The sequence below is a fragment of the Leptonychotes weddellii genome, chromosome 4, assembly GCF_054177405.1.
Source record: "Leptonychotes weddellii isolate Sample4059 chromosome 4, ASM5417740v2, whole genome shotgun sequence".
Taxonomy (NCBI): Eukaryota; Metazoa; Chordata; class Mammalia; order Carnivora; family Phocidae; genus Leptonychotes; species Leptonychotes weddellii.
In genome coordinates, this window is record NC_138372.1 from 50,063,571 (window position 1) to 50,086,140 (window position 22,570).

The 22,570-nt window shown below is 41.2% G+C and overlaps 1 protein-coding gene across 19 annotated transcripts in view; it reads left to right on the forward strand.

Moving 5' to 3' along the window:
* Positions 1-22,570, forward strand: part of SGIP1 (SH3GL interacting endocytic adaptor 1) — a 200,018-nt gene that overhangs the window by 1,249 nt on the left and 176,199 nt on the right. The window lies entirely within an intron of this gene.

The window sequence follows — 22,570 nt, forward strand, 5'->3', positions numbered from 1 at the left end:
TTGATTTTGTTTTCATACTACAGGATGGTGCAAAACTCCTGGCCTTTCCTAAGATGACAGGCAGAAATTTGTCCCCAGCCTGGATTTCACAATGCAGAATCGAGTGCATAATGGGTCTCAAATCAGCCATGAAAATGGCAGAGAGGCCACCTCTTAAGCCAAGGTCTGTCCTACAGATTTTAAACATTCCTTAGAAATTTACCAAAATGGAATAAGAGGAGGATGGTTTCAAAAAGCAGTGGTGTAGCCCACACTTATTTGGCAGAAATGAATTCTTTTTTGCTCTCTCTGTCATCATGTCAAACATTGTTAATGTAATTTGGGGGAGTGAAGAATTCTACAGTCATGGCCTACAGATTTTAGAAAATAGCCTTAAAAGAGAGATTGGGTATCATTTTGTTATGGAGCTTGGTCTTGTTTGCAAAGGGCTCTCAAGCTAGTTCTTTAAAATACAGGTCTAAATAAACTGAGATTACTAACGCCCTAAGATTAAATCATTTTCACTAATTTAAAATGAATTTAATCTTTGAATAACAAGGCAAGACAAACAGAGAGTATTACTGATACACTTTTCAATTCAAACTCATGTGGATTACCCTCTTCAGAAAAAAACAAAAACAATCTTGTCTATAGAGGTACTATACTTCTCCAGCTAAATTTCATTTATAACATTTCCTAAAAAGAAATCTGCATACACTCTGATTAGGTCTGAATCTTACACAGGGAAGTGGAAGCTCTTTCATTTTTACTTCTTGCCTTGCAAACTACGGAGTTAGTGTCTTTTTTGAAGGAAGTAATATTTACTGATGCTCACGAACGACTCTCTTGGCAATATCATCTATTGTGCCATCCCAGAATGTCAGTCAGTTCAAAGCCCTCTGATAAGCTTATCTGAGCTGCTGAAACTGAAATGAGAACTGTAACAAAGACGTGTGTTGGAGCTGAATTAGCACTATTGCTCTATCAAATTCATCTAATGAAGGATGTTATTTTAGCACTGTTTTGAATTAGAGGTGACACTATGGATGCAGTTGCCTTCCATCAGATCCCTGCAAAAGAAAATGGACAGGTGTTCCCATTGGCTTCAAAATTTTAATGAAACTAATCATTTCTATCTACCCATAGTTCCTACTTACATGCTTTTCAAGACTTATTATCTTAATGGTTCAGTGACCTTAGAAAGGCAGGTAGGACCCTTAACTAGAAATCAGTTTGCCTATCAATAGCCTTGTAACTTAGTTGCCAGTCTTTTTGGCAACATATGTATCTTTCTGATATTGCATCCCAGAATTTCACCTCTGAATTGCTCTATTCTGAAGATATGGCAGAGCAGTTATTATTTCTACTTAACTCACCCCGAGAGGAAGCTAGACTCTTCCATCTATCACAATAACCTTGGAAAGGTAAGGAACCTCTTAAAAGACACCCTAAAATCCCGTCATGGAAGCCCTCTGCTGGAACAGCGGGCTCTGAGAATGTGTCATCCACCATGAAGATGGTTAAATGATGTCCCTCGTCAACTAGTACATTCGCCCACACACATACACACAGTTACACACACATGCAGTACATTATTAAGGAAGGGAGAGAGCCTACATTTACATTGTATATATTTCGATATTCACCAAAGTGTTTTAGTCTGCTGCTCAGGAAAAGCATGGCCGTGGCGACTTTTCCAAGCTACTTCTCTACTCTGTGTAAAACAGAAGTAAACAAATATTCTTCAGAATGTCTCATAGTTTAGTTTTGTGATCCTGTTTTGATGGAATGAGTTACGGGCTCCATTCATTCAATGCCTATTAGAAATTCTGGTCATAGTTGAAGAATGTTACTACCTCCCCAGCATAGAAGGTAGTGAAATAATTATGCAGGGACCTCAGACATGTTACCAGTAGTTTGTGGCTCCATGATTCCTTTCAAATATTTTTATTTAAAAACATATATTTTAATTTGATATTGGATTAACTGATTCCTGCCGTCTTTATTTTTTGGCAGTGGTTGGTATGGAGTTGTGTCTTTCCCATGATATGGAGCCTTCTGTGGTATGAATGGGAAGGGAGAGAGGGTGAGCAAAAGGAGTTATTTGCTAAAAGGCACATATACTGGTTAAGCTTACAATGCAGTCTATGTGATTAGGGCAACGCTTCAAGGATTCTGTTATTTTCACATATTATTATTAAAGTTTGAAAATGCCGTTTTAGCTACCCCTTCTAAGATAAGCTAAGCAAAGTCAGGGTTTCTTAGGACATCTGTGTGTTTGTAGGGCAGCCTGGGAAGTTTTCCCTTGTGTCACAGGACTGGACCGTAAGTTACTGTGCTTTTAGTTCCATAGCCAGGCTCTTCGGTACTGTCTTAGAAGGAGAAGTTTCAGCCAATGGCTTCATCCTATGTAATAATTTTTTAAATTAACAAGTACATTGTTATGGGTTTGCTGGATATAATTGTAATGTATAGGGTGATTGAATAAAGTTTATTATATTTACTATCCACGATGACCTGTAAATAAGTATATTCTGCATGCCGTCCTTTTGCAGTACTTTCTTGAAATTGCAAAAATAAAAAATAATATTTTGAGGCAGAAAAATGGCAGAAAGGAATTTGAACCCAAGTTCATGTTTCTCTTTTTTAGTCAATTCAAGTTCTTATAAATAGTATAAACCAAATTGGAGTCCTTTATTATGTCATATATCTATTGCTTCTTTCAATTTTAGAAGAAAAACAATGAACCAGCATAGTCATCTGGATGTTTTGCATTAGCATATTTACCTCAGAAGACATAATTACATGTTTTTCCTGAATTCTGATAAATGGAGGTGAGAATTTTCTGTACCCAAGTTCATTTAACAATAAAGCTCATATTTTTGATCCCTCATAACATCTTTTTTTTTTTTAGGATCTTCTAATAGGAACCTTTTTAAAATTTGTATCAAGGTGGGCATCTTAACCTAATTGAAAACTAGGACTTGGTTTCCTGGGTGGCATATTCTGTCTCTCTCTCTCTCTTTCCAATATGAATACCCACAGAACCATACCTTTTAATTCCTTGTTAATGCCTTTTATCTCCAAGATTATTATTTAGACAATTTCGAATAATTCTAGCTTAACTGAGCTTTTGTTGTTGTAATGAACCTTATAATAGTAAAGATTTTTTTTCCTATCAAGAGCTAGAGTTTTATTTACTTGGAAAATTCTTTGATCTGATCAAAAAGGAACAAAGCATTTTGAAGCTGGAACTGTTCGTTTTCTAGTTAACTAAGAAGTTTTAAAGGGAATGCTTCTAACTTCCCAGAAAGAGTGAAGTTATTTTGGAAAACCTTAAGCATGCATATGAGATTCTAATACATGGGTCATGATTTATGTAATTTTTCTCCTTTCTCAAGGCTCTGTGTCAGAAAGAGCCTTCTTATATATGTAAGTTCCCATACAATTCCATGGGTCAACATTTTAAATCTCTAAAAGGAATATGCAATCTTAAAAAATTATCTTAGATAAACCATTCTAGAAGACTCTGGATAATTCTTTCTGTTGGCTTTGGCATATACATTATCCATGTTTCAAATAAACAAATTGCAGGAAGTCACCAACTCACAGTTTTTATGTTCCTGAAAGTTTGTTTATGAATTGCTCACTTGAAACAAGTTTTCCCATAGGAATAATGATACATATGATGACTAGATTCTCACACTAGTCATTTAAAGGCTATAAACCCATTATCTAGTTGAAATACTAAATATTTGCAATGAAATGTGTGAAGAACAGTAGAGGTACCACAATAAGTAGCCAGAAGTGAACAATGGACTTAAATGTGTTTTCAATTTTAAATGTTGCTATTGGTGAAAAGGAAGGTTTAATTAGAAGACAATGAGGATATGGAGAGACAATTTGAAGAGAGTTTTTAGATATATTTCCAGAAGTTTTAGAGACTTATGACACTGGATTTTCAATCATGTTCCATTTTACTTCTATACTCGCAGTTTACCCTTTCTCAATTCAGTTTCATCATATGTACTATTGTTAAACTGTGAGTACTTTCATTATGTCAACTCACAAATGGAATTAATAAAGGGAGAGAGAATTTACTGAGATGATGGTACAGGAGTTGGAAGGGAGAAAACGTTTAAGGGATTCTAATGGATTTGGGCTAATGTGTATGACGAAGTCCCTGAGGAGTAATGAACTGAGTAAGGAAGAGATCAGAGATAGAAGAGAACTGAGGGGCATGAGAAGGGCAGGATATCCTTGAGGAGAAAGTGGGGTGTGTGACAGAGGTGTTGGGGCTAACCGGGTTCTATGTTGATTACCAAATATTTCCATGGGCACAGGATGGTTTGCTTACCGGGGAGAGAGCTACTGGGGATGGAGGTCCAGGCTCCATTGGAGAGGGGTCAGTCTCCATTCTTGGAACGTGTATGCCGTTTAACTGTATCCACTGCCCGTCTCAGAGTGTTTAGAACAGATACTTTCTTGCCTTGGGGCTTTTGTCAATTCATGGAGTGACTGATTTTCTTGTGGCCCTAGCAAAACTGCCACCTCCTCAGAAGGACTTCCCTATCCTCTTGGCATCCCAAGCTCTCGAACACACACCCTGGGCCCCCAAGTACGTCCCAGTCCACCCTCTCTCCTCAGAGATGTATTTATGATTCATGGTTGTTTAATGGTGCATGGGCTGAATTTCTCACTCAGAGCTGAGCTCCACCAGGACAGGAATCTGGTTTATCCTATTCACCTCCTCATCCTTGGCTCTTGACACACTGTGGACGCTTAGTATGGTTATTCACTGGAGAAGTGAGGAAAACCAGATATAAATGACTCCGATGACTTCATGTGGTACATTGTAAGGTATTATTGGGGGCATTATAGTCCATGTAGGAAAAATAAATGCTCAAATTTTTGTTCTTGCTGGAAAATAAACAAGAAATAATTAAGAAAAAACAATGTGTTATGGAGTGGGATATTGTGATATACAGAAAATACATTTTGAGGGGCGTCTGGGTGGCTCAGTCATTAAGCGTCTGCCTTCGGCTCAGGTCATGATCCCAGGGTCCTGGGCTCGAGCCCCGCATCAGGCTCCCTGCTCTGCGGGAAGCCTGCTTCTCCCTCTCCACTCCCCCCGCTTGTGTTCCCTCTCTCGCTGTCTCTCTCTGACAAATAAATAAATAAAATCTAAAAAAAAAAAAAAGAAAATACATTTTGAGAAACAAAAGAAAAGAAATGGTCCATTTGAAAATACGTGCTTGGGCTTGAATCATTTTGGTGATTAGCTCCAAAGAAATGATTTTATAATGGAAAGAGATGAATGATACCACAGCCATTCAAAGAAGTTCCCAGAAAATCCCACGAGCAGTGCTGTCAACATGCTGCACATATTTTTCCTTTCCTCTCTCCCTTTCTGCTTTCCTTGATTTCTGCCTTTCTGTCTCTACTTCCCTCTTTCTTCCACCCCATGTTTCTCTCCCGGGGCTCTCTTTCCTTTTCTCTAGATTATGACCAGATCTGAAAACACTGGCTTCTAGAGGTAAAGTTTGACTTGGAATCTGGCAAAGTATTTTTAAATAAATAAATGAATGCCGGTGAGTGTGATGTTGTACAATGTCTTTGTGCAATGTGATGGTAAATGAGGTTTTTGCCAAATTATTCCTGCTCAAAGAACTCATTAGTCTTAGAAGCTCAGTATGTTTGCTGAATTTGTGTAGTTTGGATTTTTTCTGTAGAAAGAGCATGGACCCAGAAGTCAGACTTAGGTTTGAGTCTAAGTGTTGTGACTGCTTGGCTGTGTGCCTTTTGAGAAGGTTACTTTACCTTCCTGGATTTCTGTTTCCTTGCAAACAAAATGAGAGAATTGATCTGCCTACCTCTAGAGCATCTAGAGCTTTAAGAGTCTCTGGCATTCACTGAATGGTTTGGATTCCCCAGACTTACTCTTTCCAAGGTTTAAATTGAATGATTGAGTCCTTTTCCTCCCATCTCAAAATGTACTTGTCCCTAGCACAGAACTAATTCAAATTTATTACTCTCTGCCTTTCATTGATTACTCTTCTTCTGCTGTTCTTTGGCATAGATGCCATGTTAGTTTTGCCCCTTTTCAGTATTGGAAGATGAAAGTGCAGTTATGCCCCTCTCATCCATAGTCCCTATAGCATAGAACTGTCCATGTATTCATCAGAAATTGCATCAATTGCATGAATGCATACTAGGTGTTCGGCCTTGTTCTACGTGCTAGAGGTTCAATTAGTGAACAACAGATACAAATCCCTGCCTATATGGAGCTTCCTATTTGGTACAGGAGAGATGGGAAAATAAAATGGAATGCAGAGTATATTCAATGGGGATCAGAACTTTGGAGAAGAATCGAGTGGAGAAAGGGGATTAGAGGAAATTGTGGAAGAGAGGAAGGAGTGGGATAAATGGGGTTGTGATTGTAAAGAAGGCGGTAATGGATGGCCTCATTGAGAAGACATATGAGGAAAGACTTGAAGGAGGGGAGGGAGTGAGCAGCAATGTAATTATTTGGAGGAAGAGTCCAAAAAGGCGGGAGAAAGAGCATGTGCAGAGGCTCAGAACATGGGCAGAGCGCAAAGATGTCAGTGCTTCTGGACAAAAGGTTAGGGGGGTGTTCAAGAGAGGGACTCTGAGGTAACATATACGCAGACACCTGTGAATCCTCGATGGTAGGAAAGCCAGTTTCCTTTTGCATTCACCAGTTAGCCTGAGCCTGTGTTAGCCATGTGTCTAGTGACTGGTGGGCATTGAGAAGCCTGGCGTTCTGAAACTGGTTCTGTGGTGCCTCTTGGACTCATTCTTTCCATGTATTTAAGTAAATGGATAAATATCATGCTCTTACCTTAGCTTGTAGTTCCAAGCCTGGAGTTAGAGCTGAGTGTTCAACTACAATTTGAGGCTTGAACATTTCCACACCAGAGAAATGGCCCCATGATAAGGCTGACTCCAGAATCAGAATTACACATCAATTCACGAATATTTTGACTATGTACAAGAGACCTTCATTTTTATTTTTTGTTCATATCAACTTCTTCTCTTGTGCATCAGGACTGGTATTTTAGAATTTTTAAAAAGGACCATGCAGAGTGACTCATGTTACCGACTTTTAACAGGCAGCATAATGAGTAAAATATTGTGCTCAGTTAGGACATTGTCATAAGATCGTGTGACATTTGCACACACTTCAAACTTTCCAAAATGCTTCATTTACTCAACAGGTACATCAGAGGTTTTTCCTCAGTCTCAGGTATCCTAGGCACTGTGAATATGACAGGGAAAAAAGGCAGCTGTGGTCTCTGTCCTCAGAAGCTTAGAGTCTAGTACATGTTATCACACACTTATGTGCATATACATTTTGTTCTTACATCCTCTCTGTGGGGTAGAAAGAATAAGTTTACTCTCTTTCTTTCAAACAGGAGAAAAGTAGGGCCCAGGGAGGTTAAGTGACTTGCTCAAGGTGACCATCTTACCAAGTGGCAGAACCAGCATTGATTTACCACATTTGACTCCCAGTCAAGTGCTCTTTATTTGTGTAATTGTGTAACCAGAAAGTCCTGCTTGTATCTGAAATTGTTTGGCCTGGGTCGCTGGCTGACAAGCAAACAACAGATTGACTAGATTGGACATAGTATTTCAAAAGCTTTGTTCAGTACTAAGCAAAGTGATTTTATGAACAGATTATGACCCTTCTGATCAGCCATCAGCTTGAAGAAGGCCACCTAACACAGAAGTGGGCTCCTATCAGTGGCACTCACTGGTTTCCCAGAATTTTATGATGCAGAGGGGCACGTGATATCAATCAGCCAGTGGACTCTAAACTTTCACAGTTTACCCTCTACACAATGTTTTATCAAAAAACCTGGCTGCCACTATGAACAAAAGCCCTCTCTCCCTCAGAAGGACAGCTCGGTGTTCACTGACATTCTGTGAAAGCTTTGGCCATTATCAGGAAAACATGATGGTGTGTGCTACCATTGAAGATTAACCAATCTAGCCCAACCTCGTTTTACAGTTGAGCAAACCAAAGCCAAATGAAATAACTTACCCAAGGATTTTTATTCTCTCCATAAGGGGACAAGTCAAAGTATTTTAGTAAAGATTCCAAAAATGTGAATAGACGAAGGCTTGGAACCCGCAGTGTCTTTCACGTTCAAAGGTGCTGAGACTGGTTGGGTGACTGCCCAAAGACACACAAATGAATGTGTCCCACGGGTCCAGCGCTCCACTCAGTCCACACACAATGTGGCCATTTATAGCTCTCTCCTGCGCTTCCATGGCTCATGTGTCTGCTGGCAGTGCATCAGCGCTGTGTGGAGGGAACAACTAGGACTTGAAGGGGCTGGATCTCCTGACTCGCTCTATGACCTTGAGTGAGTTCTGGGACTGCCGTGGCCTCAGCGTCCCCATTTGTAATGTAGGAATGATGCTGGCTCTCTACGCCATAGAGTGAGTCATGGTGAAGATCGAATGAGATAATAAATATGGAAACATCTGCGGAAGTGTAGTGCACATGCCATTGATTTTCTCAGATCGCTCTCTCTCAGTTTGATCGTTACATGTGGTTTCTTAGTATTCAGTGACTAGGCATTACTGCTTGCTATTTGACTTGTCAAGTGGATTATTGCTGTACCTCTTCTGCAGCGAGGCCTACAGATTTCTCTCCTCCCTTTACCATACCGTTAATTACTAGCATATTCTATCATCCTTGATTCTCAATGTCCCTGGGCTACAACTACCCCTTTCTTGAGCTTGGAAGAATCAATCTTAACCATCATTCTGTCTGGCCGCGGCATCTGTCTCAACATCATATTCCAGGCCACCTCTGCTAGTTTGGAATTGGCACATGGGATGATATCACATTGCTTTCCCTACCGTGGACAGTTTTCCAAAGTTGAAAAACAATGAGCAAAACTGGGATGTAGGTGGTCTCCTTCACAAAGTCCCTTAGTGTATCACGGAAAAATGGCATGTGAAAAATTGCTCACAGCACTAGGGTTGGTAGCAATGGTAGAGAATGGTCTGTAAGCCCTATAACAGGTAGGACCCTTCTCCTGTACCATAGGCTTTAACCACCAAGTTTTTCTTGGCCTCCTTGTGCCTCCAATTCAAAGAACTGTGTCTACCAGGTAGCCAAGCCCCAGTCCATGCTTGGATTCATTCCTCATCTCTCCTTCCTGCTTGCCTCACAGCAGTAGGTCCTTTAGAGCTATAGATTATCCTTCCAAAGAGATCTTGGCTCTGTTCTCTCCCTTTCATCCTCTGCTACCACACCTGATCAGCTGCTTCCCACCCATGCTCCTCACAGCCATCAAAGACATCACTTTCCCCACCTGCCTTTGGTTGTTCCCGTGCTTCTGAGATGAAGTGCAAATGCCTTAGTGTGCGGTGTAACGCTTTCACACATGGGCTGCCTTATCCGCTCAGATCCCGCTGCGCCAGCCAGACAGGAGCTCCTTGCCCTTTTCTTTCCTTTGTATATGCTATTCCTTCCCTTATCTGTGTGGTCACAGTCTGTTCTGATCATTCAAGGTCAAACAGAAGTGCCCCTCTTCAATGAAGCCTCCTCACATTCTCCACGTTGAAAGTGAGGTGCTCCCTGAGCTCACTTAGCTCTCAGTTGTGGCCCTCCTAAGGCCACGTATCGGAAGGTTTAAGAGCACTGGCTTTGGAGTTAGACTGATCTAGGTTAAATCTCATGTATGTGACCTTGGGAAGCTAGTGCACCTGCTTCCTCATCTAGAAGATGGAAGTGATAATAGCAATAACTTTCTCGTGGGTAATTTAATCATGTGAGGTTGTAAGGATTAAATCAGCAGTGTGTTCTCCAGAGATACAGAACCAATAGGTTAAGAAGGAGACAGAGAGAGAGAGAGAATGAGAGAGAGGAGAGAGAGAAGGACAAAGGGAGAGGGTGAGGGTCAGGGAGAGGGGGAGGGAGAGGGAAAGAGAGAGAGAGGGAGAGAAAGAGATATTTTTAAGGAACTGGTTCACTTGATGGTGGGGACTGGCAGGCAAGTCTAGAAGCCATAGGGCAGGCTGGCTGGTAGGGGTTGATGATGCAGTCTTGAGGTAAAGTGTTACATTCTCAATAAATCTTAGCTGCCATTTTCCATTTATATACCTACTTTGTTTGCTCCTCCGCCAAGAACCAAGGACTCTGCCAGAGCAGGGACCGTGTCTCACTCAATTTTGTATTCCCAAAGTGTGGCATGTGTAAGTGTTCATTAAAAAGCCAGCAAATGAATGAATGCTGTTGAGGGAGCACAACTCTTTGGGAAAGATGCAAGCTGCTCAGTGTATGGTTATCGTGAGAATTATATGAGTTAATATATGCAAAATATTAAGAAGAGTGTTTGGTTCCTAGCAAAGGCTACTCTGTTGAAGGCTCCAGTATGGTTCCTGGATGCCAGGCAGTACCCAGGATTGCGCTCCCTCTCCTCTCCCCAGAGCACCCATCTGCTGCGTAGGATCACTTTGGCTGAGAGCCACACTCTGGTTCAGGAGCGTGCAGTTAATCTAGTATCTCACACAGTCTGCCTGACTACTTTCATTGTTTTGCTCTCATTTTAAGAGAGACCGGGTTTCACTGTAGAAAACTCAGAAAATAGGAAGGTACAAAGGAGAAACTGAAATCACCAATTATCTCATTATTATGAAATAACTACTGCGACAATTTGTTGAGTGTAGAACATGGACTTTGGGGACAATCTGAAGCCCTTCAAGCCTCAACACTATTAGCAGTAAAGAGGGTGAAATAACACCTTCCGCATAAGATCGTAGGGAAATTAAATAAGAGAATGTATGGTCTTCCGTTGGCACTTACCTGGCATAGTAGGTAAGCACTCAATGAATGCTAGCTCTTAATAGCTTTACAGGCAAAATAAATATTTATGTCAAAGAACCCAATTTGATCTGTGCATATGTATACACACATGTGTGTGTATCCACACACAGACACTCATGGCTTTTTCACTCGACATTAGATTGGAAACACTGTCCTAGGCAGTGTGCATATTTGTTAAGAGGAGAGGATCTGGAGACACACTTCCCAGATGCAAACCTTGACCCCTCTACACTTGCCAACTGTGTAAGTTTAGGCAAATTATTTAACCCCTTTGTGCTTTCTTTTTTTTTCTTCTGTATAGGATAATCCCTATTGGAAAAGGTTATTATAAGGATTAAATGAGATGAGTTTAACATATTATATACAGTTAGTATTATTTTTATAATATATATTATAATTATATATATGTGACATATAATGTACATAAAAAACAGTATTTGGCACAGAGTAAATGCTCAGTCAAGAAATGTCAGCTCTCATTATCATCCTCCTGAAATAGTCTCCACAGCATTATTTTTACTGGTTGTAGAATATTCCATTGCATTGTCCTTTATGTCACTATTCCCCTGTTGTCAGACATTGAGCTGGAGCTTGGTTTGAATACTGAGCTAGAACGGCTCATGTTAACGAGTCATGTGGTGTGTCATGAAGTCTTTGTTTTCATTTAATAAGATAGCTGGGTGAGGTGGTAGGACTTCTGCTTTGGGTTCTAGTCCTGACACTGCTCCAGCCAGCTGAGGGACTTCGGACAAGCTATTGAACATCGGGAAAAGAAAGCAAAGTAGTAGAAAGATAAACTGATTTTAATTCAAAAAAGTCTAACATCTCCTGGCACCATTCTTTATTAGCTATGAGGATGAGGCCAAGAATTTGCCAGGTGGGTGGGAATTGATTTTTTTTATGTCCTCTTTGAAGGTCCTGGCTGTGTATTTTGGGCAAGTCACCATCTCTTCTATTTTGCCATCTGTGGAATGGCAAATGAGCTTTCCTGCCTTTCTCGCTTGGTGGTAAATATCAAAGCACAAAATATATGTGAAAATATTTTTAAAGCAGTAAATGTATATATAAACATAACGTAGCATTAGGGCTGTTGTTACATTTAGTATCTTGGAAACTGTTTTCAAGTAAAGGTTAGGTTAAATAATTTTGAAGGGGCTAACTAGTTTTAAAATTCTGTGCTGTGGGGAGTGCCTGGGTGGTGCAGTCAGTTAAGCATCAGCCTTTGGCTCAGGTTATGGTCCTGGGGTCCTGGGATCGAGTCCCCATGTTGGGCTCCCTGCTTAGCAGGCAGCCTGCTTCTGCCTCTCCCTCTGAGTCTAGTTACGGGACCCCCACTCATGCTCTCTCTCTCTCTAATAAATAAATAAAATCTTTAAGAAAATAAAATAAAATTCTGTGCTCTACTACAAGGGTTTCAGGATGTAACCCTACTACAGTTAACTTCTCTCCCCATACCTTCCACCTCTGACACATACAAATGATTTTCTTCATTCCTGGATACTGGGCAAAGAACACCTTCCCTCATTTGATGAAATATTTATTTGAATGGGAAATGCTACATAAAATTTTGTGAAACCAGGTAAAAATATTGTTTCTAATAATTAACATGTAGTGGGACATTTAAAATGCATTTTAAAGTGTGTTCGAATGAAATCTATCTTAGCCTATTTACAAACACAAATATTGTTCCGTATGTGATCTCAGCAAGGTCTAATCCATGCAATTTAATTGCCAAATCAAATTATTTAATCTGGCTTTCTTCTCTTGAGTTTTCCACTATCTTCGATCTTTGTGGCAACCCACCTCACGTGGGCAGATTGAAGAAGAGAGTTTGTTGCTCTCTCTCGATGAATTTTGACAAGGATACCAAGGAAGTTTTCTAGTGGCAGTGGAATGCTGTGAGCTAGCCATGGTTCTAAGCATGGGATACAGGGAGCAAAACACAGAGAGCCCTTGCTCTGCTGGAGCTTGCATCTGACTATGAGGAGACAAGACTCACAAACCAAATGAATAAACAAAATAATTTCAGATGGTGGTAAAGTCCAAGAAAAACAAAGAATCACTTGGAAAAGAGTGGGGGAGTCAAAGCTGCTTTAGGTGTGGGGGGGTCAAAGCTGCTTTAGGTGGTCAGGAAAGGCATTGCAGCTGAGACTTCTTCACAACGTGACATGTCAAGATTTGGGAGTGGAGTATTTCAGGAGTGAGCACTGTAGGGCTCAACAGCTGCTGGGGACTTGGGAAGCTCAAAGAACAAAAGAAAAGCCATAGTGGTTGGAGACCAGTGAAGGGAGGGGATGGAAACAGGAGAGAAGGAAGGCAAGATTCAGATCAGGCAGGGCTATGGGAGCCATGGAGATGGATCTGGAATTGATTGGGAGGCAGTGGAAAGCCACTGGAGGGATTTAAGGAGAAGGTCACATTTCTGTTTGCATCTTTAAACAATTACTTTCGATGTTGGATGGACTGGAGTAGCTACAGATGGCCTTCTGGGTTTTTTTTTTTCTGTTGTTGTTGTTTTGAGAGGAGATTGTCTTGAATCTGTCTTTGAGTAATAAGTACTCTGACTTTATTTAAATGCTATGTTTATTTTCAGGAAAGCTAAGAGAGATTGGAAGGGATTCTAGTAGCCTTCCCCAAAGCCATTCAGCACTGTCACTGCTGAGGTCTGAGGGCTCAGGTGATGGTTTAATTCAGCTATTGAATAAACTCTTTCTCTAACCCAAATGGTTCTGATAGTAGATTTTTTCAGAGTCATGTTGACAGGTAAAAAAGATGAAGATCTTAGAGTATATCATGTGCTTTTTTTTTTTCATGTACTTGTTTTTAAATGGCTTTGAAGCACTTCAATTATTTGATAGTCATTTTGATACTGAATCAGTTAGTTTATTAGGCTGGCTTTCACCACTAAAGCTCTTTCCCTCTAAGTCAGATCGGAAAGATAGAAGTGCTCAAGAGATCTTCCTGTTGACAGAGCTTGACCTCTCTGTGTTCCATTTTTCTCCACCAATGTTTCCATTAAAACCTCTTGTGTCCTGGCTAAATTTCATTGATGGAGATCCCCACTGTCTCCCGTAACTAGACTCACCTGTGCACGCCTCCGACTCTGTAGCTCCTCTCCTCCTACCTTCAGGGGCTGAAACTGTCTCTGCTCTGAAATGTATTTGTAACCCAGAGGAAAATATATGAAGCTTCCTGTAGCTGGGACTTGTTCCTGTTCCAATCTTCTTTATACTAAGGGCTCAGGTTTTCTTTTCTAGTTACTTATATGATATAACAGGTAAGTGCACAGTCTTAGGAGTCAAAACAGACCTGGGTTCAAATCCTGCCTCTGCAACTTACTGGCCGTGTGTCTTTGGGCAAGCCTGAGCTTCAGGTTGTCTTCCTTCCTTCCTTCCTTCCTTCCTTCCTTCCTTCCTTCCTTCCTTCCTTCCTCCCTTCCTCCCTTCCCTCCCTCCCTCTTTCTCTCCCTCCCTCCGTCCTTCTGTCCTTCCTTCCTCCCTCCCAGCCTTTTCCCCTCCCCCCTCCCTCCCTCTCTCTCTTATTTCTTAGCTTTTTAATCTATCACAATTTACAAGAGTTTCAGCAAGTGTTTATTAAAGCTCCAAACATTATGCTAGGTGCTAGGTGCATGAACGCAAGCCTTGTGGAGCTTAAAGTATAGTGACAAAGACATTAAATTAATCAAGATAACTAAATGATTATAAGTGAGCAAAGTGCTATAAAGGAAGCGCTGAATTCTCAAAGAGCTTTTTAACTATGGGACCAAACCTGGTCAGATGAGGGTGAGTCAGAGTTGTTGCAAGCATCACATGACTTTTTGCTCTTGACATAACAGTACTCCTGCCTTATCTGTGGGGTTGCTTTTGGGGGTTTCAGTTACCCATGGTCTACCAGTCAACAGATGATCCTCCTGCTGACCTTCAGAAGGTCAATAGTAGCCTAACACTAAGTCGCACCCCCTGTCATGCATCTCACTTCATCTCCTCACGTAGGCATTTTATCATCTCACATCATCCCAAGAAGAGTGAGTATTATAAAATAAGATATTGTGTGAGAGAGAGAGACGGCATTCACATAACTTTGATTGCAGTATATTCTTATAATTGTTCTATTGTATTATTATTGTTGCTAATCTCTTCCTGTGTCTACTTTATAAAGTTTATCATAGGCATAAATGTATATGAAAAAGCAGTATTTATAGGGTTTGGTACTATCTGTAGTTTCAGGCATGCACTGGGGGTTTTGGAAGGTATCCCCCACAGAGAAAGGGGGACTCTTGTATGACCCTTGCATTCAATCCATCATAGCTATGGTTATTGTTATTATTAGCATTACTGTTGTCACTGTAAATATTGCACACACCCTGGGCCTGTGTATATGGGTTTCCGTGAGCTTTCCCAGAACTTGTTAATGTGGTTGCTCCAAAAATGTCGATCGACTGTGTTCTTGGTCACTTGCCTAGAACTGTCTGCATCTGTTCCCTGACTCCTGCCAGCTTACTTCGTTTCCGCCCTGGTATCTGAGTAGTTTCTGGGGTTAGCCCCTCAGAGTTTGGGTACCATCCATGCCTTGGCTCTCCCAGATTCCTTAGAAAGCTCCTGTTCTTATTGCTCTATCTCCTAAATGAATGCCAACCAAATCCCAACATGACAACTGCTGTGTCGCCGTGCTGTGCTAGGCTTCTGGACGAGTGAAGCTTTTAGAAAAGTTTCTGGAAGAGAAGACAGTGCCTCCCTCTCTCTCTCCTGAAGCCCTGTAAAGAGCCCAATGCTGCACCCACTCTGCACTGTAAGCACCTGTTTTGACTGAATTATGAGCCTGAACGGTATTTCTTCCTGTTAGTTTTCCAGACAGTCTTTTGTTATTTATTCACCACCGACCTAGAGGCTAGGCCGTAATAATCTGCAGACTTTTCCATTCCTCCTTACCAAAGCCTATGAAAATGTGTTTTTGAAATTTTGATATTGTCAGTACATATGCGATACATACATCTGTGCATGGTCAACTCCTGATTTTCCCAGCTGATCGGTGAGAGGGATAGCTCTTTATGGTCATTATCTCTGAGTCACCTCTTCTACTGGAGTTGCTCATCACTGATTTTAGTTCTTCCTTTTCTTTCTATTCTCGAGTTAGACCTTACTCATAGGTATCTGCCCTGTAATTTACCAAAAGATGGCTGCCCCGGACAACACTCGATCTCTGGATAGTGCGTCATAAGAAATACTAAGAATAACATTATCCCTGAAATGCTCCATAATTTCTCTTAACAAGTAGGTACAACTAGACTGCCCTGCCCAGGAGGCGGAACTGTTCAAGTAGAGCTCAGATTTATCAATATAAAAATATTAATGTAAAAATAGTATTAATAAAAAATATCACTTCTTGAGTTCCTGCTATGTGCCGGAAACTGTTTTTAAATTTTCTATAGGCATTTGTCCCATTTAATCTTCACAGCAATTCTATGGGGTTCTACTATGATAGTTGTCTCCATTATATAAATGAAAAAAACTGAGAATCAGGGAGTTTATGACTTGCCCAAATATTTAGAATTTGTACGCTGATCTCTCTGACTCCCAAACTTGTGAACCACTGAATAATATTGCCTTTCCCACTTTACCTTTGAGAAGTTATATTTCATATATTCCCAGGTAAGGGCAAAACGGTGGCCTCATCTGCGCCACAACAGTTGAAAGTTTATAGTAAGTAATATTGTTACCGTGTGCTTACCTCTTTCTTCTCACCGTACAGCAATTAAATTTGAGGAGATTCCTGTCCAGTCCCTATAATACTATTAAGCATCTATAATACCTCACATATAAACTTCTGGCTAATAGAAAAAAATGAGTAGGTAATTACAGCAGTAATAAAACTATTATCCAGAATATCTTTGTTCTGATTGTTTTTTATTTTTTATTTTTATTTTTATTTTTTAAAGATTTTATTTATTTATTTGACAGAGAAAGACACAGCGAGAGAGGGAACACAAATGGGGAGTGGGAGAGGGAGAAGCAGACTCCCTGCCGAGCAGGGAGCCCGATGCGGGACTCGATCCAGGGACTCCAGGATCATGACCTGAGCTGAAGGCAGTCGCTTAACCAACTGAGCCACCCAGGCGCCCCCTGATTGTTTTTTAATCCAGTTGGCTTACAGTTTCTCACATTTTACCTTATAGGTTTCTATGGCACTGTGTGTTAAAGCAAACTTTAATAAACTACATTGGCTATTTCAGAGAAATTTGCAAAGCTTTCTTTGGAACTTAAATGCATTTCTCCCGTGCTAGGGTGAGAAATCTAGTTCCTCTTCTTGCTTAACAATCTATTGAGCACATCTCCTAGTTTCAGTTATCATAGATTTTTTTTTTATTTTATAGCATTTCAGAGGCAATTCAATCATCCGTTGACCTTTGTTTAATATGGGAAATAAAGTCATTTTGACTGTGTGGCTTGAAAAAGGTTAGTTCCCAATTCCATATTAATAGCTCCATTGTAGCTAAGGCTTAACACTGCCTTTGATTGTAATATTTCTAACAGATGCTCAGTCCTCAATAACTATAACAAAATGCATATTTTAGGAACGTGTAAAAATATGCAGATCGTCTCCAAGTTTATTTATGAACTCAAAACAGAGTGCTTATGCTGTTTACTTTGCAATAAATTCAAGCACAGCCCTTGATATCTAACCTTTTTGCCTGTGCTCTGTTTCTTGTTGTCCTCACAAGTTCTTCAACTGAAGCAGAAAAAACAGCAGGAGAGATGAACCCCATATATAAGGCACATGCATCCAAAGTGTGCAGAAGTCCAAGACTCTGTAGATTCTCTGCCGGCAAAGCTGGCCCGTAGAGAAGTGGGCCGGTCCCCTGATAGGGGTCGTACTGCTAGTCATTATTACTGCCGTGTGTAATGTGTGAGTGTGCTGGGCTCCGAGTGAGGGCTCCACAAACGTATCACCTGTCTCTCACCGTAACCCTATCAAGGTTATTCTTAATCCCATTTGATAAATAAGGAAAATGAGGCCCAAGGTTATGTGCACAACTAGGAAGTGGCAGAGCAGGATGGAACCACCGAGTCCCCGATCCCATCATCTCTGAGGCCCATGTTTAGTGACTGCCACCCACCATCCTGGACCAGTCTGGGGCAGCTGGGTCGGTGAGACTCTTGTCCATTGTCAAGAGCAGCCAAAGACGTCACATGGGACCTCTTTCTCACCGCTCATCACCCCATCTGAGCACTCGAGTGTGCCTTTTATACTGGCTCTGTGTTGTTAAGAGCCTTTACAGACTTCGCTGAACTCATTTAGCAACACAGCTTCCCGGGCCCTGCTTGTCTGGGTTCCTCTGCTGGGTGCTTTTCTGCACAGTGTGCGATTTTGCACTGTTCCACTGCTCCCTCTTCTCTCTTCTTTCCTCATTCCTCCTAATGTGGTTTGCACCATGCTGCTGCTTTCTGTGTTTCTGTCCTGAGCTCTCTGCTCTTCACGCTCCCCTCCCTCCATCAGACTGCAGCAGGCAGCCTTTTGAGCTAGGCCGCTTGGGTCAAATCTGGACCCCTCTCACTTACTAGCACTGCAGTCTTGGCTCATTTACTTCTCTGAGCCTCTGTTTGCTGCTTTCTCAGTTCTAAAAAATCAATATTACGATACTAATACCTATCTCAGAGAGTTATGATGATGAGGAATGAATGAGCTGATGCATATAGAAAGCTCAGTCTATCTAGTGCCTGGCACATAGTAATTGCTCATCTAAACATCACCCCCCCGTTTTGTTTTGTACTTACATTTGCATTATGGTAGGTCATTTATGTCAGGAAACCCCATCATTTGTCAGAGGGCGAAATGACTTCAACCACCCTTCCCCCAGGAAGAAATCAGAACGAGTTCTCCCTTTAAGATGCTTCCCATTCCGTCGTTGTCAAGTTCACTTTGGCCACAACACCAGTTGGCCGCCTGCCACCGGGGCCTCAGAGACCAAAACATCAGCCAAGTTTTGTTTTACTCTTAACTCTTGCAATTCCTGCCTCTCTGGTACCCTGCTACCCACATCTACAATGCAGGGGTGAGCTGGCAATAGCTCTGCATTTGGGGGGCAGTTGACCCAGGCCTTGTGGTCTTAGGGGCTGGGCAGAAAGCTGGGGGAATAATGGCTTGCTGATCACTTGCCCCACAGCAGACATGCACCAGAGCCCATGTGACCACGTCGTGTGTGGGTGGGGAGGGGGGCGTGTAAAGATGAATTCAAAATGACCCTCAGAGGCAGCTGTGCCTGGTAGTGCTCATAAAGCATTTCATCTGCTAACCACAAGTTCCTCTTACAGATGGTATAATTTTTTTTTTTTTCCATTTTAAAAAGAAGGTCATCAGCGTTGAGGCCAAGAGAAGTTAAGTAGTTTGACCGAGGTCTACCTGATTCCAGCATACGAGCTTGTCACTGTCCACCATCCTGCTCCCTTTGCTTTTCTGTACACCTTCCTTCCCGCACTGCCTCCTGACCTCAGTGTCCTCATGTATAAAATGACAGGATTCGGCACAGTGATTTGGAGTGCCCTTCCAGCTCTGACGTTCTGGCATCCGGGTCAACCCCTGAGCTTAGAGGCATTATTGCCCGTTGTCCGTCTCTTAGCGTCTGTCCGGATGTGTATGAACTGGCCCCGTTTGCACACTGATGCCTGGTTTAGGCTGCAACTGTCTGTGACTCTGTCTCTTAATCACATTCCAGCTCCCATTACCGTATCTCCTGTATGGACCAAACACACTTGGTTCCATTACTCCAGAGCAAATCCTCTACAGAATCCAACAGAGCTTCACGAATTCTCTTCTGGTAGTTGTTGAATGTGTGTTGCCTTGATTCACAAGGTTGTACAATTTCAGGAGAAAAGATGCTCTGCAGAATTGAAACAGGTTGGAGTAGAGTGTAGAAGAGAGGGAGCCCGACAGCCATGAGCTCCACTGAGTTGAATATTTTTTGTTTTGCTTTTTACAGTCTTGTGAGATTTGATACTTTCTCCAAGGCTTAGACAGAATAAGATCCTATAGCTTGTGCAAAGAATTCAAATTTGAGTCTGCTTATGTATTTTACATGATGCCGTGACCTTTCCCTTGATGTATAGTAGAAATAGGCACTAGGTTAGACATTTCATTCCAGGTTTGCTACTAATTTTTAATGTGCTGCTTTGATTAAGATGCTTTTCATTGATCAAACCAGTCTATAAAATTGATTATCTTTAAACTGAGTAATCTGAGGGACTCTGTATCTTGAGCTGTGTAATTCTTTAATCATCTCAACTGCTTGGGAAGACATAGGATCACCTTTTATTCTTTTTTTGTGCTTTATCTCCTAGGTTCAGTCACCAAGTACTATCAGTTCTGATTTTAAAATGACTCTTTGTATTCTTTTTTCCTCTTTATGTCACCTACTATTGTAAATCTGGACCTTATTTCACTCCTGGAATCCTGAAATAGATTTCAAGCTGTCCATATTCCCAGGTTCTACCCAATTTCCCTCCCAGTCCTTCTTGTATGTGCTCCTTAGGTATATATGCTTGCTCACTTCTTACTCTTGTCCAAAACCTCAATTGTTCCTTCTCTACTGCTTGCAGTATCAAGTTCTCCAGGCTTCCATCGGCACAAGCTGCCCAAAATAAACTTTCTCTTCTTCCATGTCCACCATCTTATCTTATCTCTGAACCTTTGCCAAAGCTGTTTTCTGCAGCTTTCTTCATTGAATTCTTCCAAGTCCTTCAAGGTCCAGCCTGAGTACAAAAAAAAAAAAAAAAAGCCTTAGCCCTCTTGTTTATCAAGAATTCTGAGGGGCGCCTGGGTGGCTCCGTTGGTTAAGCATCTCACTCTTGATTTTGGCTCAGATCATGATCTCAGGGTCCTGGGATAGAGCCCTGCATCAGGCTCCCTGCTCAGCGGGGAGTCTGTTTGAGATCCTCTCTCTCCCTCTCATTGTGCCCCTCTCCCCACTCATGTGAGCTCTCTCTCTCTCTTTCTCTCTAAAATAAATAACTAAATCTTAAAAAAATATTCTGAGCATAAGCATGATACCAGGCATATAATGAACAACTAATAAATATTTGTTGAATTAATGTATGACTCCCTCTCATAAAAGTATCTTTGATTGCTTCATCCTACATTTATGGCAGGGTTTTTAAAAATGCAGTGATACAAATTTAGCATCTCTATAGTCTTATGGTGTCAGAGAGTTGCTTTGTTTTCATACTAAAGGAAGAATAAAATGAATGAAATCAAAGAAGATTTTTGAATTGGCCAAATCCTGGCCCTAGCCATTTCTCTTACAGACTGGAGGAGAAGGGAGTTATTTCTATGTGTCAGGCCCTGTTCTGAGTGTTCTATCAATGCTTTACTTATTGAACCATTACAACAACATTGTAAGGTAGGTGCTACACTGTCCCCATTATACTGATGTGAAAACTGAGGTCCAGAGAGGTTAAGTAGTTTACCCAAGATAAAGCTAGAACATGGTTAAGTCAGGATTCAAATTCAGAGATTTGGGCTACAGAGTATATAGTTGTCAGCATCGTATCATGCTACCTCTCACACCACCGCGTATCATAGGAAAATATTGAATATGTTATTAGAGTAACTCCAATAATGAAAAACAAAACCTCTTAAGTCAGACTTTACAGTCAATGGAACACAATATTATCTTACTAGGAATGGGTAGTCCTTTAGATCTGACTCTCATTTATTCATAATCCCCAGTAAGATGCTCTCCTAGCTGTTTATAAATAGATATACTCTTGTGTTTTGGCCTTAAATGATAACAAAGTTGCCCTAGCTGGAGCTTCTCTTTTTCCTTTGAAGGGTCTTCTCTGACCCTCTGAAATGCCTCATGGCTAATGACAGGATGTGCCTTCTTTAAGGAAGCTCTGCTTCCTGGAGCTTCGCTGGCATGCTGTCCCAGAAAGCTCTGCACGACAAGCCTCTAATCAGCTGAATAAAAATGAAGTGGGCATTTGTATTTCCCCACTGATTGAGTTGGCTCAACCTGATGTAGGTTCAGATTCACAAAAGCATAGACAGGCTTGCTTCCAGGCTTGCAATGGAGAAGGAGGAAGGCAGGCTGTGTGCCCGGCTTCCTTGCAAAGCATGGCTTTGGATATGTGTAACTAGTACCCTTTAAAACCAAAGCTCCAGAACCCCCCTGCACCCACCCAGAAGTCATGGGATGATTTGTATAAGATGCCCTGCTTCCGATGCCAACTGGACCCTGTTCAAATTAAAGTGCAGATCAGAAAGGGTTTTTAAAGGGTGAGTGCATCCATCATGGATAAAATGATATGTGACACAAGATGTCTCAAACTGTTCCCCATTGGTTTTTCAAGCTTAATATTCGTGTGGTACTTGAAAGCTTTTTCTCAGAAAAGCCTAATCTTGATCATGTGAATTCCAGCTACTTAAGAGAATGTCGGCCTGGTTAAATGATGTTTTCTGAGTCCATGCTTGACAAAATATTATAGTAGTACCTTGATATTTACAAGTTTAACGTTCAGGTTTCCATTGTGCATATAAAGCATCTTAGGTTGACAATAAAGAATAATTTGTAGGTTTCCTAAGGTCTGAATATGAATCATCCACTTAGGGATGCCAGGGGGTTTAGGTGGGGGTCAGTTAGAGAGTAGACCCAGTTGTGGGTCCAACATCCATATCTCAATGTGCTTTGCTATTCTCTTGGATAGGGATTATAATTTGGGGATTCTCTTCCAAGTG